This window comes from Mauremys reevesii, linkage group 9 (genome assembly GCF_016161935.1).
Source record: "Mauremys reevesii isolate NIE-2019 linkage group 9, ASM1616193v1, whole genome shotgun sequence".
Lineage (NCBI taxonomy): Eukaryota > Metazoa > Chordata > Testudines > Geoemydidae > Mauremys > Mauremys reevesii.
The window spans coordinates 37574123-37590780 of record NC_052631.1 but is presented as its reverse complement, the minus strand read 5'-3'; the positions used below and the strand labels follow the sequence as shown (position 1 = coordinate 37590780).

At 40.3% G+C, this 16658-nt stretch overlaps 1 long non-coding RNA gene across 1 annotated transcript in view; it reads left to right on the top strand.

The window, feature by feature from the left end:
- LOC120372683 overlaps positions 1–16216 on the top strand; it is a 30699-nt gene extending 14483 nt beyond the window's left edge. The window contains exons 4-5 of the long non-coding RNA XR_005585108.1: positions 15445–15497; positions 16069–16216. This is a non-coding gene — a long non-coding RNA (uncharacterized LOC120372683). The remainder of the gene's footprint in view (positions 1–15444; positions 15498–16068) is intronic.
- Positions 16217–16658: the final 442 nt, after the last annotated feature.

Here is a 16658-nt window from a genome sequence, read left to right as displayed (position 1 = left end):
AAAAATGGTGTCAAGTGCTGCTGTTCAGACTTTGCATGGGTGTAAATGACTATACAAGGCAGTGGAGAATCCAGCCTCTGTGGTAGATTTATACAAGCACTTGTATCCAGCAGTCACTACAACTTATTACAGTGCGGTATTAGAGGGTTAGGCCCAATTTTTTTTTCTTAATTTTGAAAAGTGATTTAGGCTTTACACTGCTGGAGCAACATCTAAGTACCTTTAAAAATCTGAGCCAGAGCAACTACAGAAATAGAATGTTAACTTTAAAAGGCATCAGTATGGAACCTATAAGCTATTACTGCAGGAAGAGATTTGTATTGGTTACAGTTCAATTTTTTTGGCAAGTAAAGCAGTGTTTCTTAATTTGAGAGATGAGTCCAGCTGGGGAAGATGATTGTCAAACAAGTTCATGAAGTGTGGGACAAAGTTGGATGATAAAAGTTTCATGACAAATGAAATTCCACTGAATTCAATAGAGATAAGCCTGGTTTACACTGATGTGTATGTGAGAATAAAAACAGGCCCAAACTGCTTTAAAATGGTGTTCCAAGAGTACTCTCACAATACCTGTAGAGAGGCATTTTGGTGCCCTTCAAATGTACTCATATCATTTTCTGAGGTTTTTGGATGCCATATTGAGAAAACCATCTTAAAATCCCTATTATAATCTCAGAAGAAAGCTAAACTCAGAAAATAGACATCTCCCTTGGTCTCTGTATGTAATATGATCCCATGAGGAGAAATAGAAATGTCTAAATTAGTGCCCCCTCCCCCCCACTACCTTATTTTCTTGTTAATAATTCTCTTGTTTTGCCACTTTTGAAGTAAAAAGTATGAAAAAAAATCAAGCATTGTATTCTTAGCTTGGTTCTTCTATCACTCCATAACCTAAAGAGGACTGCAATTTAAAAAAAGGATGATTGAGATTAACATGCAATACACCACTTTGGGATGGCATCCTAATTTCAGGTTCCTTCAGATCAGTTCTGGTAAGTAAAATTAAGTAGGTAAGTTAAGCAAATCACCTCTGAACTTAAGCCCACAGTGGCTAGTGTGGTTTGAGTGAGAATAAAAGAGAAACTTTCTTATTCATAATTGTTCCTCCCAGTAATTTTCCTTTTTGCTATTATCTTTGACTCAGTCAATTTGCAGAAGTAGAGTCTTCTGGAAATGGTTCCCACTAAACTAAATTGCTAAGATGTGCACCTCACAAAGTGATTCATGATATAGTCTATGCTCATGTGTGGAGGTGCAGATCGTCTCTGTTACCTTCCTGGGCTTCTTCCCATCACACAGCCTTTTGCCAGGCCATGTCTTCACAAACTCACCCCTCCATTCAAGGCAAGGAATCTCAGGGCTTGCCCTGGAATCTCCCAATAAATCTCAAACCAAAACTACAACTTAACTCAAGTTCTGCCTTCCTCAGGCTTGACCTGTCATCACACTTGAATTCCCCTTATATAGTACCTCTATTAAATGACTCCCATGTCTCATCTGCTCTACCTCAGAGGCTGTTTTGTATCACTCCTGGCCTCTTTCCAGACTTCCCTAGGATCCAACTCTCCCTCTGGGATTCCTCCTTGGCCTGCCTGGTCTTCCCACTCTAATCTTAGAGAGCGATAGCAGAGTTCCTCCCCATAGCTCCCTTCTGCTCCAAAAATTCTTCTCTTTAAATACCACCCAGCCAGCTCTTCTTGCAGTTGGGACTCATCTTTAATGACACCTAGCTCACCCTCCAGATACAGCCAGGTAGCAAAACTGGCCCCTCGGGCTCACATTAACCCTTTCAGAGACTGTGTGGGGTACATACCCCATCACAAAGCATAGAAGTGGGAGAACTGTGTGAAGATCAAAAAGTGTGGTGGTACAGGGAGAAAGGGTAATAAGAGTCTTCAGGGCTCCTAAATATCTTGAGCATGTAAACAAAGCAGGGCCGGTGCAAGCTGAATCAAACACCCAGATCGAATTCAGGTTACAGATTCTTCTGAATTAAGGGTCTGATCCTGTGCCCATCCAAGTTTTTTCATAAACTCCCATTGATTTCAGTTGTGCAGGATCAAGTCCTATCAGACTAATCTGGATTCCAAAGATGTGTCAGACACATAGCCAAGACATGATAGCAACACTTGATTCCCTGACTGGATTTTGGAGTTTACCTGAAATTAATTACAAGTGTACATTGGCAGAGGGCTTTTTCTAACAATCCTTCCAAAAACATATCAGCTCCTTACCTCTGTTTTACCATGGAATGCTGACATTTTCCTTTCCTTCTCTGACTCTGAATTGCATTTCACATGCTGAGGTGGAGAACAGTTTGCCAAACTTATCTGTAAGAAAGGCAAGAAGAAGCATCATAGGGTAAGAGATGGAATGAAATTTTTTTTTCTTCAAAAATAAAAAATAAAATAAAAGGCCTTCATAAAATATCAGGATGCCAGAAAACTTATTTTAATGAAAAGGGCTGTGTCTGCAAAATCAAACCACTTTTAATGGAATAAGGCAGACAACACACTAACACAGTGGATTGAATCATGAATTGGCATCTTGCTTAAAGAACAGAGCAGTAGAGCACTTCTGTCTTAATGACCAGCAGCTGATGATTGACTAGTAGCTTAAGACTAGCTCAAGCCTTGATGAGGGATTTGAGCCTAAGAGCATTATCAGCTTTTGTCAGTTCTTCTTTGTCACATTCATGAAATCTTGAAAGATCCCACAAATTTGGTTTCTCAGTCATACTTAGCTAGGCTTTTTTCTAATTGTGCTTCAGTTACTTGGAAACAATCTATTTGGCAAGAATTCTCCTATGTCCCCCTCTTCCTAAATTGTATATTTTATTGTAATATTCACAGCTGACATTGAGCCAGATTCTAATTATCCTCCCTTCACTAATTAGCACCTTGCTACACGAGAGAGCAGAAGGATGCTGCTGTCCATTGATGGCCCATGCACACAAGCTGGATGGAAGGTTCCTTGCATTCTCTTCATTCCCTTGTGCACCTACACAAGGTCCATCACAATGAAGCTCTTTGTGAAGCAGACTGCACACTCAGCTGCCAAGGGAAGGCCTATCATCAGCTCATTTCCACAACTATACCCCACCACATTCAGAGACCCACTACAGCTCCCTCAAATAAAATATCTGGACCCACAACTGTGATAAATATTTCTCTAATAATACATCCTTGAAGAATCTATTTTTTAAAATCACGTCAGATCCTATATCTAACAGTCATCATCATCATCATCAGGAGGATTCGCTCACACCCAGATGAAGAAAGAATTTTTGAGTGGCTGATCAAAAACGTTTAGTTCTCGTGAGCTAGACAAATAATAATAAATGATCCCACCTGAAATTCTTAAATGTTGAGTATTCCAAAGCAAAAGCTCAGCTGAAGTTCAGCCTTATGTGTGTGAGAGCAATTTAGTGCCCCAAAATAATAGTTTTGCCAATTAAGAAAAGATAGATGTTGAAATCAGGGATGGTTTGTGTTTCAAAGGCTGAACATCAGTAACGTGCCACAAGAACAGTATTTTTTGCCAGATCACTGGCTTTCTGCCCTCAAGTTTCTTTAATACCAGTATTCTTAACTCTTCTTATTTTACTCACTGTACTTTTAGGGTAGATTTGCTAGTTTTCACCTTGTCACCTATGGCCAACTTGTCCTCGTCCTTCCCTTGCTCTGAAGGGAGTTGTCAACAGATTTGCTGCTGTTCACAACAAAAGGCACATTCCGCTTCAATAAGGTAAATAGATTGTAACCAACATTATTTATCCCCATTCTGTAAAGTATGTGCTGTAAAATCCTTGCTCCCCCAATAATGGTCCTCACCACTCCTTCACTCCCTCCCCCTCCCCAGCTAATTATTCTAGCTTCACCTCTGGGTATTTGTCACCAAACCAGCCATTATTGCATTTACTTCTTCAGTTAGACTAATTAAAACAGTGTCTTCAGTCTCCTGATGAGCTCAAAATAGTAGCTTCCTTGCCTGAAGGAATTATGTGCAAAGAACAAATTGAATCAGTTCATTGACACTACTGACATGAACTCTGATCTTAAATGGCTCATCTTTAAGGTTTTTGTGATTTACCTATGTGGCAACTTCTATTCTATGCCCTGAGGATTTTAAAAGATACAGTTATCGGAAAACAGAGCTTTGGGGGTATAGACTGGATAATTTGTATTTGGATTAAAGATGGATTAACCTAAAAGTGCTATTATGGTGGTAGATTCAGTTTGGCTTGGTTCTAACTACAACCAGTTTTTAGAATCCTACTCTTGTGGATGCTTTCCAAGTGCCTAATATAAAAGATTCAAAATAAAACAGTGGTATGTCATAATTGTATAACTTTTTGTTGCTTGTAAAACCAGTCATAATGCAGCTGGCTAACATCTTTGGGAAACATACTACTAAGGTTTCCTTTCTGTAACACTGGTCAATGTTGTAAAAATAAAAATGAATTACATAAAGTGGTCCTGAAAGATTGTAAATATGACTATTAATTCTAGAACAGTTCACTGATCTGCTGCCATGGATTAAGAATAGGAGATTTGCTATGTCCCAGAGGACATCACTGCACCAAAAAGAGCATTTGTTCCAAAAGCAGATTCCATAGGATGACATTTTCCTTAATTTCTTCCTTGCATAAAGACTAGTCTACACAGAGACTTTGTAAACAGCAAGTCTGGATGTAAATCTACAGTGTACTACCCTGCTGTGCACTAAATGGCCGTGTGGACCCTGCTAACTCACACTAAAAGTTCTGCAGCATGCTTTGATGTACTACTGTTTCAAAACAGAGTGCCAGAGCATTTCCATAGAGAAATGGAAGAGTAAATAAATGGATTGGATCAAAACCACCAGAGGTTTATGTTCAAGACCTCATTAATTTTAAATGCCTCATAGGGGTGGTAGTAGTTCTGGTTCAAATTAAAGATATGTCTAAAATGCAAAATTCAGATTAGATGTGAACTTCTCTACAGTTCACGGCCATTAGGCTCCAGAGTTGATTCAATCCATTATAACAGTAGAGGCTAGGTGCAAAGGTCCAATCCCAAAGAATCAAGGTGTTTGGCTTTGGGGGGTTGACTGGGTCCTATCTCTAGTTCACATGTGAACATTTGATCACTTCAGTGTCTATGGATGTTCAGAGATAAAGGCGACTGGATTGCATAGCAAAGACTCTGAATTCATATAGACTTTAAGTTTTAAATATATAAGGCTTAAGATAGCACCAAATATTTGCCAGTGATGAAAAGCTATTGGCTTGCTTCACGTCCCACACAACTACGTACACTACCCAATCCAGAATTTGGAGATTCTAGACTATTGCTGAACTTGTTTAGACCATCTGCCATTGTTTTCTATGCTGGGATCTGGATCTGCCATTGAAATCAATGGTAAAACTCTTGAAGAAAGACTTTATGGTTGGTGAGAAATACCCTATATCAATATAACACAGATTTGTTAGAACCACTGCAGTCTTTCAGAACTTTTTTCACAGCCAGGAAGTAGATATCATTTACTGTATTAGTTTAGTTAGAAATAAATCTAAATGTTGGTAGGACTAAAGCTATAGTAAGTCAACAGTAGAGTTGAGCAAATAATTAATAAATAATTTATTCTAGAAATTTAGCCTTATGGAATACCTACAAGCAGGTTGTGAGTTATTCAAAATATTTGTTATTAACATTCATTTATTAAATGTCAAGGGTTTTAAAATAAACTGTATTGATCACAAATGTTTAAAAAGCAAGTTATCTCAGTAAGTTAGGTTTGGCCAGATAAGTCACATGGTATTGTTTGTTCCATAATTTAATAAGCATGAAAGCACCTCTATCGTGAGTGTTTCCATGTGGAAATTTAATATTTTAGTTTCTTAAAATTCTACCGTATGTGACCTTAACATTTACTTTCCACAAACATTTATGTTAAAACTCAGTCAGATAATCAGAGGAAGTGAACATAAAAGAGGCAGGAGGATGGATAAAGCAGATTAATGTAAAATGTTGACATGTCTATATAAATAATTTTCTTCTATTTCTGAGCTCTGATCAATAGGATTCTATGTAAATCCCAGTGATCCTAGTATGACTTACATACGGGAAATGGCCTTCAGACTTTTAACAAACAGTTAAAATAAACCCATCTAAGAAATGTATGTTATAAAATAAATTTCTTGTACATGCTTAAGTTGAATAAAACTACCAGAGTTTAGAATTTGACCTTGTGTTTTACTTATAGCGATCAGTAAAAGGAACATGCCTTCTTTGCAATGCAGTTGTATTTCTTGGAATTGCTATATAATGAGGTCCTATGTGTGTGGGATTTGCTATTAGTTTCGGCATATTAATGTGTACTGTGTCAAATATGTGACTTTTAAAGAGGATTGTAATGTGCTATAAAGTATTATAAAAAAGTACAATAAATCTGTATTGAGAACAAACGGTTTCCATGCAGCCCACCCCAATAAAGAAACCAGTCTTGTATAGTTACCACTTTTAAGATTCATGACCAGATGTCTTGATAATTTAACTGGGGCTACCATTAGTTTTCATTGCAGCTTTTGCTGAAAATATTTGAAGTGAGGTGCCTGTGCAAAGTCTAAGGCATGGGAGCTAGATAGACTAGGAATTCACAACATCTATAGAAGACTGAGGGCATGTCTATACTATGAAATTAGGTCGATTTTATAGAAGTTGATCTTTAGCAACCAATTTTATACAGTTGATCGTGCATGTCCCCACTAAGTGCATTAGGTTGGCAGAGTGTGTCCTCAATACCATGGCTAGCATTGACTCACGGAGTGGTGCACTGTAGGTAGCTATCCCACAGTCCCCGCTGCCCATTGGAATTCTGGATTAAGCTCCCAATGCCTGATGGGGCAAAAACATTATCATGGGCAGTTTTGGGTACATGTCATCATTCTCCCTTCCTCCCTCCCTCCCTCCTTCCTTGAAAGCAACAGCAAGCAATCATTTCACGCCTTTTTTTCCTGGATAATCCATGCAGGCACCATAGCATGGCAAGCATGGAGCCACTTTTGTGAGCATTGCAAACACCTCACGCATTATCCTGCAGTATGCGCAGAGCCTAGCTAGGAGCTGCCAGCACGAGGAAGATTGTGAGGAAGACATGGACACAGACATTCCTGAAAGCACGGGATGTGGTAATTGGGATATCATGGCATCATTGGGGCATTTGATACAGTGGAACGTTGATTCTGGGCCCAGGAAACAAGCACAGACTGGTGGGATCACATAGTATTGCAGGTATGGGATGATTCCCAGTGGCTGCAAAACTTTCGCATGCGTAAGGCCACTTTCATGGAACTTTGTGAGTTGCTTTCCCCCGCCCTGAAGCACAGGAATACCAAGATGAGACCTGCCTTGACAGTTGAGAAGCGAGTGTCGATAGCCCTGTGGAAACTTGCAACGTCTGACTGCTAGTGGTCAGTCGGGAATCAATTTGGAGTGGGCAAATCTACCGTGGGGGCTGCTGTGATAAGTAGCCAGGGCATAGTGATAAGTAGCAAGTACCCTGCTAAGAAGAGTAGTGACTCTAGGAAATGTGCAGGGCATAGTGGATGGCTTTGCTTCAATGGGGTTCCCTAACTGTGGTGGGGTGATAGACGGAACACATATCCCTAACTTGGCACCAGACCACCTTGCCAAAGAGTACTTAAACCATAAGGGGTACTTCTCAATGGTGTTGCAAGCACTGGTGGATCACAAGAGCCGTTTCACTGACATCAACGTGGGATGGTCGGGAAAGGTGCATGACATTCACATCTTTTGGAACTCTAGGCTATACAGAAAGCTACAAGAAGGGAATTTCTTCCCCGATCAGAAAATTACCATTGGGGGTTGAGATACCAATAGTTATCCTTGAGGACTCAGCCTACCCCTTGCTCCCATGGCTCATGAAGCCGTACACAGGCAGACTGGACAGCAGTAAGGAACAGTTCAACTATAGGCTGAGCAAGTGCAGAATGGTGGTAGAATGTGCCTTTGGGCATTTAAAAGGGCGCTGGCGCAGTTTGTTGAGTAGGTAAGACCTCAGTGAAAGCAATATTCCCATTGTTATTGCTGCTTGCTGTGTGCTTCATAATATCTGTGAGAGTACGGGGGAGACATTTATGGCGGGGTGGGAGGTTTAGGCAAATTGCCTGGCAGCCAATTTTGAACAGCCAGACATCAGGGCAATTAAAAGAACACACTGAGGCACACTGCACATCAGAGAGGCTTTGAAAAACAGTTTCATGACTGATCAGGCTACGGTGCGACAGTTGTGTGTGTTTGTCCTTGATGCAAATCCAACCCCTTTGGTGAATGTACTTCCCCTCCCCCCTTCGACCACTGATGGCACAGGAAATAAAGTTCCTATTGTTCTGAATCCATTCATTCTTTATTTATTTTAAAAAACTTGAGAGCACTGGCAATGCTGACTAGTAAAAGGAAGCCCAGGTATACAAAGAGTTTGATAATGGCTTTCCACAGTACATTTCATGGTGCGGGAGGAGAGAAAGACAATGACACCTTGTTTATCGTAGCCACGCTACAAATCAAAGCTGTTTGAATGACAGCCTTCTGTTTCTTGGGCCATCCCCTGGAGTTCAGTGGCAGGGTGCCCAGAGCCTCCCCTCACCGCCCCGCATTCTTGGGCATCTGGGTGAGGAGGATATGGACCCTGGTGAGGGCAGGTGGTTACACAATGGCTGCAGAGGGGGTCTGTACTCTAGTTGCCTTTCCTAGCTCCACCAGATGCCTCATCGTGTCCATTTGCTCCCCCCATTAGCCTCAGCATCTCTTCCTGCATGTTACGATCATGCTCACTGTATGCTTTCCTGGGCCTGCCACCGAATGCCTCCATGTATTCAGCTGTGCTCTATCAGTGCGGGAGGACTGCATGAGCTCTGAAAACATGTAATCACAAATGCGTTTTTTTCGCCTTCTAATCTGCGATAACCTCAAGGCTGGAGTTGATGCGTGGAGCATAGAAACAGGGAGGGGAAAGGGAGAGTAGACTTTACAGAAGATACATTTCTGAGAACAAAAAGGAGACTCTTTCTCAGTGAATCAAGCAATTCACAGCAGACAGCACATGTGTTTTATGTCCAAGGTCGCATTTTATATTGAGTGCCTGGCAGTATGGTGACACAAGAGACACGGCTGGGCAACAGAATTCAATTTGCAGGCAGCCATGGTAAGCCAAAGGGTACATGGGGTTGGCTTCTTCCGCGTTCATAACATGTGGGAATGGTTTCAAACTGCAGCGCCCTCCTTTCCCATAGCAACCAATGTCGGTTGTGTTTGTCATTTAAAAGGATGGGCTGCTGTTTTGGGGTGGATGTGCAGCACATGCACTGTCAGCGTGGCTTCCACACACACACACCTCCTGTCACAGCGTGGCTATTCTCTGGGATGAGCCCTTTTAGCCAAGCGCAAACAGCCCAGCATGCCTGGGATCTAATGTGTTGGGGCTCACCAAACAAAGGGGATTATTGTTCCCTTACAAAACTTCCCCTGTTTCAACCAGGTAACCATGAATGATATCACTCTCCTGAGGCTGACCCAGAAAGATAAAGATTGAATGTTGCATGAATGTGACCAAAACCCAGAACGATTCTCTGCCATGCTTTGTGCTGCAATGATTCCAGACTACTTGCTACTCGCTTGGCATGGTAAAGTGTCCTACCATGGAGGACGAAATAAGTTAGCCCTCCCTAGAAACCTTCTGCAAAGGCTTTCAGAGTACCTCCAGGAGAGCTTCATGGTGATGTCCTTGGAAGATTCTCACTCCATCCCCAGACAGGTAAACAGACTTTTCCATTAGCTGTACTGGCCGTGAATGCATCCCAATTGTTCAGGACAAATCAAACATTAAACACAGTTGCTTTTAACCCCTTAGTGTCATTACAAATGTGCACTCACCAGAGGTGCCTTCTCCACCATCAGGGTCTGGGAACAATAGTCCCTGGGAGGGTATTGGCTCCAGGGTGAGGAAAAGGTCCTGGCTGCTGGGGAGAACAGATTCTCCACTTGCTTGCTGTGCATTATCCTCCTCCTCCTCCTCTTTCTCACCCATAAAATCCTCATCCGTGTTCCTGAAGCTGGCACCTTGGCAGGTGTCCACAGAGAGTGTTGGGGTACTGGTAGGGTCCCCCCCTAGAATGGCATGCAGCTGATCATAGAAGCGGCATGTCTGGGGCTCTGACCCGGAGCGACGGTTTGCCTCCTTTGTCTTTTGGTAGGCTTGCCTGAGCTTCTTAATTTTCACGTGGCACTGCTGTGCGTCCCTGATGTAGCCTCTCTCTGCCATGCCTATGCGATTTGGCATATACATCAGCATTTCTTCTGCTGGTTCGGAGTTCTGCCTGCACAGATTCTTCTCCCCATACAGCAATCAGATCCAGTGTCTCCCATTCGCTCCATGCTAGAGCTCATTTGTGATTCTGAGACTGCATGGTCACCTAATCTCCTGAGCTTGCCACGCTGACAAAATAGGAAATGAAATTCAAAAGTTCCCAGGGCTTTTCATGTGTACCTGGCTAGTGCAGCAGAGTTGAAAGTGCTGTCCAAAGTGGTCACATTGGAGCACTCTGGAATAGCTCCCAAAGGCCAATACCATCAAATTGTTCAGTGTTGCATCTACACTACCCCAAATTCAACCCAGGAAGGTCAATTTTAGTGCTACTCCCCTCATCGGGGAGGAGTACAGCAGTCAATTTTAAGAGCCCTTTAGGTCAGCAGAACAGGATTGGTTGTGTAGACGCATTCATTATAAAATAATGTAATTATAAAATCGACCTAACATGGCTAAACTTGACGTAACCTCATAGTGTAGACCAGGCCTGAAAGTGCAGTGGATGGACTACAATCATCTAAATGTGCCAGCTATAATGATTTTGCCCTGTTGCTAGAAAGACTCTGTTCTGACTGCCTACATTTAGTCTGTATGGAAGAGTACATGGAGACAGAGGTCATGGACATAATATAATATATAAAACCATCCAGGCAACCCAACATGTTCAAATGCTGTCTCAGAACAGAAGAGGATGGAATCTGCTTATAATTTTGGCCCTACCCAGTTTTGGCATTTGAAAAAGGAGATACAGAAAGGAGGAGGAGGAGGAGGAGGATACACCTAGATGGCAGATCAGGGCCTCAGTCTATGGTACTGAAAGGTTTTTGTTTGTTTTTACAAAGCCCAGTGCAATAATTTAAATGCTGAATGTGTTTGGAAAGTGACACAATGTTACGCAATCCCAACACCACATCATATGCATGTGATTCTGAATTATAGCAGTGCCAGTAAAACAGTGATATGATTGACAGACAGAGATTAACCTGGACAGTTAGAGCAGAGTTTAAAAATAGTGAGTACTAGACCAACTCTGCTTCCACTGATGTCAATGGAGTTTTGTCATTAACTTCAATGGGTGCAGATTTAAAATAATGATGGGTATTTCTTTAAAAATCTCACATTCTATGATACAAAAGAGGAGAAACCCAGTTCTACTATTTACCCCAACCACCGTGTAAGATAGTTTACAGCACTTTGGTTTGCCATTTTTCTTAAAGAATGGAGCAGTAAAGCCCTTCACTCTAATTTAATTGCACAGCCATGAGGAGCTCTGACTGAGTTCAGGGTCCTGAACTCAGAATCTTCAAACTCAGCAATGATGTTGCACAAATCCTTAATAAGCACTTGTTTATGCATTTAAATTGGAGTCTTGCTGATAACAGTTTTATTGATCTCAGGCATAACTATTTCTTAGATTGCTTTTATTAAGCAGCCACTCTGAAACTATCACCCCAATACACAAGAGTACACAGATTGACTGAATTTTATTGTATAAAAAAATTTACTGTATGATTTGGATCTTTTACTTTAATCTCCCAGTGGGAGGAGGTACTGCACTTTTAGCTCTGATGGTTCCTCTAGTTGGGACATGGGTTTTCTTTCTTTTTTTCCCCTCCCACAGCATGGAAACCCTCTTCACAACAAAGATGGTCTTCTGGACCAACTTCACCTCCTGATTTCCCATTTACGATTGTGAAGAACAGTATCTATCATGTATGGTCACCTAACTTTCCAATGATAGCTTACATTCAAAAATATTAGGAAGGTAATTCATTTAAATACTTTTTAATGCATTTTATTAAATAAAAGTGATTACAACCAACTTCATGTGATTAGCAAGTTTTCCACTGATCAACAGTACGTGTGAGGTCTATGATCAGAGGTCTATGGACTACAGTTTGAGCAAACCCGCTCTGGGGAAACATGAGCAAGGCCAGGGATATTTAAGACACAATAACTTGCAACAGATGTTTAGCACCAGCCTCATCTTTTCCCATCAATGAGTTGAAATCCCAAATATTAAAGATGTCTGGGCCTTTCTTCTTCCACTCAGACTTTATTATCAAACCACTATACATTGTGTTGCATGTTTATTTAATAAAGTGTCTTTATTAAATAACTACAAGGATGGATGCCCTATAACTACATCACTGGGACGGACCTCAGGAGATCTGGATTCATTTCCTAGCTTTGCCACTGACTTCCTCAGATATGTCCCTTAGGACCTGATCGAAAGCTCATAGAAGTAAACTGAAATACTTTAATGGGCTATAGTTCAGGCCTTAAATCTTTGTATCTCAGCTCATCATATTTCATTATACCCAATTAATATTCTCTTTATCCCATCCTTTGTCTGTCTTGTCTGTTTCAATTGTACACACTTTGGAGTATGAATTCTCTCTCTGTGTTTGTACAGTACCAGTTGGATCCCCAAAGCTCTGCCATAATACAGACAACAACAACTTTGCAGTATGCTTCAACTTCCCTCTTCAAAAGGGGTTTTTAAGTGGATCTGGCTGGGAATCTTCCAATGGAATGATTTTCTGACAGAAAATGCAATTTTTGTAAAATCACAGCTTTTCATGGGAAAATGTTTCTCTGTCATGAAAAATAAAATATTTCTAGATTCACAGAAACAAGAACAAATAATTTGAAATTATCAACATAGTTTAAATATTTAGTCAGTATTGGTATTGTTTGGAATAGTCACCACTAAGTGGATTAATTTCCTTAAATTCACTACCCTTAAAGTTTTGTAAACTTTGTGTTTTAATGAAAAGAGATTCTGGAACCTTGGGCAATATTAATAAAACATCTGAAGGGACCCTCTGAATCCCTTCTGCACAGGAAAAAGATTAAAATGCTATTGAAACAGTGTATCCTCACTATTCACAATTAGCCACACAAGGATGGTCTTAGACAATTGACTCAACCATGGAGATCATTGATAAGGGATTGGAAAAGGTCATCCTAAATGCTGCCCTTTAGGCAGTTTGGGCTTGAGTGGTCCTGTCCTCAGCTTATTTTCTATGGTCCATGGCTTTTAGGTGGATATGAAAAGAGCTTTGTTCAAAGCAAGTATTTAGACATCTCTGCATGACTTCACCCTATTTTTTAAAGATTCTAGACAGGCCTCATCTTTGTGGCTAAGGTCAAATGTGATACATCTTGAAAAGAATATCAGAGCTGCTGAAAAAGCTTGGGAATGAGAAGATTTCTACTCTTTAAAGCTCTCAGTCGTGAAGTTACTGTACCTTTCTCTGCTAAGAGTAAGATCATAGTATCCCTGTTCCTTTGAAGCTATTTGGGTGTGTGTGGTGGGGGGAGTATAAATTCTTTAAAAGTGCATTTATTTTCAACGCTTTGATCTGGCTAACTTGAAAAAAAACACATTCCTATCTCTACACATGTTTTGCGGGAAGCACGTTCACTAGTGTCAATGGTATCTGCAAATATGCACATTCTCAAAAGAAGGAAAGTAGAAACAAACCACATAGAATATAGTATCAGGGGGTAGCCGTGTTAGTCTGGATCTGCAAAAAGTGACAAAGAGTCCTGTGGCACCTTATAGACTAAGACTATAAGGTGCCACAGGACTCTTTGTCGCTTTTTATAGAATATAGTAGTATTTGCAAATGACATAAGAGTTGTGTTGAAAAAATGTCTTCTTTCTCAATAATTTTTTATACTGTTTTGGAGGCTGGGATGGGAGTGGGGAGGTTGAATAATATGTAAAGTGTATAATAGTATGTTTATTACCTTTTCTTCTTTAGTATCCTAACATTGCAGTTTCTATTTAGAACACTTAAGTATTTGCATACTTTAAACAGCTATACTTTTGATACTTTATTATTTAAATTCCTTTCCAAAATGATCAGCTGAAGTTCCCTCTGCAATCTCTGGTCTCAAAATTAAAAAAAATAATCATCTGAACCATGTTGAAGGAAAAAAATCACATCAAACCAATTAGAGCAATGGCATTTATAGGAAACATGTTGTGAGTGGGAGAAGCTTCCAAAAGGCAGGAAAGGAGAAGTGAGAAGACAGTGACTTCTCCTCATATTTTGGTTGAAATACTGCCCTTAAGACATGTGCCCATGCAGTTACAAGTGCAGGAAAGAGGAGAGCAGTGCTAGCCACATGCATAGCACTAGAGATGCCCTCTTGATGTAGGGTAGGAGGGCTATGTTTGCTGTTTAAATTGGGTGCAATTTGTGCCACTAACTAGTTCACACTCTCATGGGCTGTTTGTAATAATCAGCTGATGACCTAGTCGTGCCCTCTAGGTGCCAAACTGTGTCCCCCTGTGGCCATTGAGCACTGGTGTGGATGTTAGCTGGGACCCGCTTTCTACTGCTATCTTAAGTACTAGCTAATATTACCCATTGTGCTAGACACTGTACAGTATTTCCATATTAGGGACCACTTGGAATGGTCTTGGGTTTCTTTTGAAATCATATTGCTCATCCAACTGAGAAAAGTTTGGGTACTATGCCAAGAAACATGGGGCCAGTGTGCCAATACATAAGTGGCATTTCTTTTTGGTAGTTTATCTGCTATTAAACTTCAATCAGTAGCAATAGTTACGGTTTGAATTTTGTAATGTGCAGAGGACACTGATTTGTGCTGTTGGTGAGATCATATGCATTAGATTGCAATATTAAGTTCCATTTTTCTATAAATATTTGGAATAGATGCACCCCTCCCAAGTATTAACCTGAAACACCATGCCCCTTTGGCTTTCATGGGAGCCTCCAGGACCCTCAAGCTCAACTTCTTTTCTCAATTTAAAAACAAACAAAACAAATATGTATGTTGATGGTAAACATGACCATAATTCACTCCATTGACCTCTAGGGAATAACGGAGAGGAAGCGGGAGTGCGGATTTTGCTTTGTTTTGGTCTCCATTTTTCTTTGAAAACTGGAAAAAAAAGGAAATTTTGAGGAAAAAAACTTCTTTTCAAGATTTCTCATGTATAACAATTGGCATTTTTTACCTTCTCCATCCTATATATTTTGTATCCATTCTTCCTACCATTCACATCAGTTTGAAAACTTATTTTGTCTTCTATAGAAACAGGATCCAAGAGAGTAAAGAGAGACCACTAAACAACAATAAAAGGAGAGGTAAGAAGAGCCTTCACATCATACATTTTAGGGACTGGGAAGGAGAAGAAGTTAGAGGTTTGGGATAGCTAATATGTTTGAAAGCATTGACTTCAAACAGAAAGGAACACGACAGTTTCATGTGGGCCCCAGATGTTCCTACTGATATGACATTAGCCCCACCAACCATCCTAAAATATTGTCTCTCTCTCTTCCTTTTGGTGACCCAGGGAGGATTCCTGAAATTCTGTTCCACAGAAAAGGCATTAATTTTTATAATTCTATTATAACTTATGGTGGGAGCTTTTCAGTGTTTGTGTGAGGCAGCAGCAAAGCCAGTTGGACGGCAATTTTATAGCCAAATTAATAAAAGAAAGATTGAAAATCCAGGTATTGACTACAACATCATCTTCTTTGATGTAGCAACTAAAAATAAGCAGGTGATGAAAGGGCACTTCTGTCTCCTGTTAGGATAACATTGCCTTTTTCCTGCATGGCAATCAGTCACTTTAACAGAGTTCCAGCTGATATACTAACTTTTATCACCATATTTTACGGTTCAATTAACTTTTAATAAATTAAAACTATCAAGGCAGGTTAAAGCTGGTCAGGAATGAGCTTTCAAGAAAACCCAGAACATGGTACTGATTGAAAATAGCTCTACAGTTACATCTTCAAGTGCTTCAATGAGACAATCGAATATGCAAGAGTGATTAGAAGGACCAGGAACAGAGCATAAAAACAAACAGTTCTACATCATTTTAAGTAAGAGACTTAATACGTGAGGTTAACAAGTTATTGTTTTAACTATTTGTTGTCTGTATTTCAATAGCACTTAGAGTAGAGCTGGTTAACCAATTTTGAATTTCTTTGAAAAAAATATAATTTTAGAGAAAATTTTCACAAAACAATTTTTGCCTTTTTTTTGGCCATTCTTTTTCTACAGGCCTCAGCAGAGACCAGGAACCCTTTGTACTAAGTACAAACGCATAATAAGAAACAGTCCCTGCTCTGAAGAGCTTACAATGTAAATAAAAAAAACAGTCAAAGGGTGAAAAGCAGAAGCATTAGGGAACTGAGGCACAGAGACAGTAAGCATTTTGCCCATTGTGACAGAAGTCTGTGGCGGAGCTGGAAATCAAATCCACATTTTCTGAGTCTCAGCCTAATGCTTTAACCATA